Raw genomic sequence first — 423 nt, 5'->3', positions numbered from 1 at the left:
CTTTCCCTTTTTAAAAAGATTATGCGAGCAGACCTTCCCCTCTCTTATTTCTTAGGATCTCTTTGTAGAAGTAAAGGCTGATTTAGCAGCCATCAAAAACACACTTTGTTCGTGACGATCACACCCAGCTTGTCCCTAAATCAAAAAAAGCGTTGGAAGTCCAATGGAAGAGAAAAAGAAGAGCACACAGATCCTGGCACTGGCAGCTTGTTGCTTGGAGTATGAATTAATGCAGTTTTTTCGAGAACGCAATAAAATAAAGATGCAGTTTCCCCAGCCCTTCCATTGCGTTGTGACAGTAGAATAAGCTTTCCCCGTTACCGCTCCTCGGAGTCGCCCGGACCCCTGCGGGGGCGTGGCTTGGGAAAACATCTGGGCCTGACGTCACCGCAAAGCCACATCCTGCGCCGATCAGGTTGGCGG

Source organism: Fulmarus glacialis, unplaced genomic scaffold, assembly GCF_000690835.1.
Source record: "Fulmarus glacialis isolate BGI_N327 unplaced genomic scaffold, ASM69083v1 scaffold30341, whole genome shotgun sequence".
NCBI lineage: Eukaryota > Metazoa > Chordata > Aves > Procellariiformes > Procellariidae > Fulmarus > Fulmarus glacialis.
Note: the sequence above shows the minus strand (reverse complement) of the source record.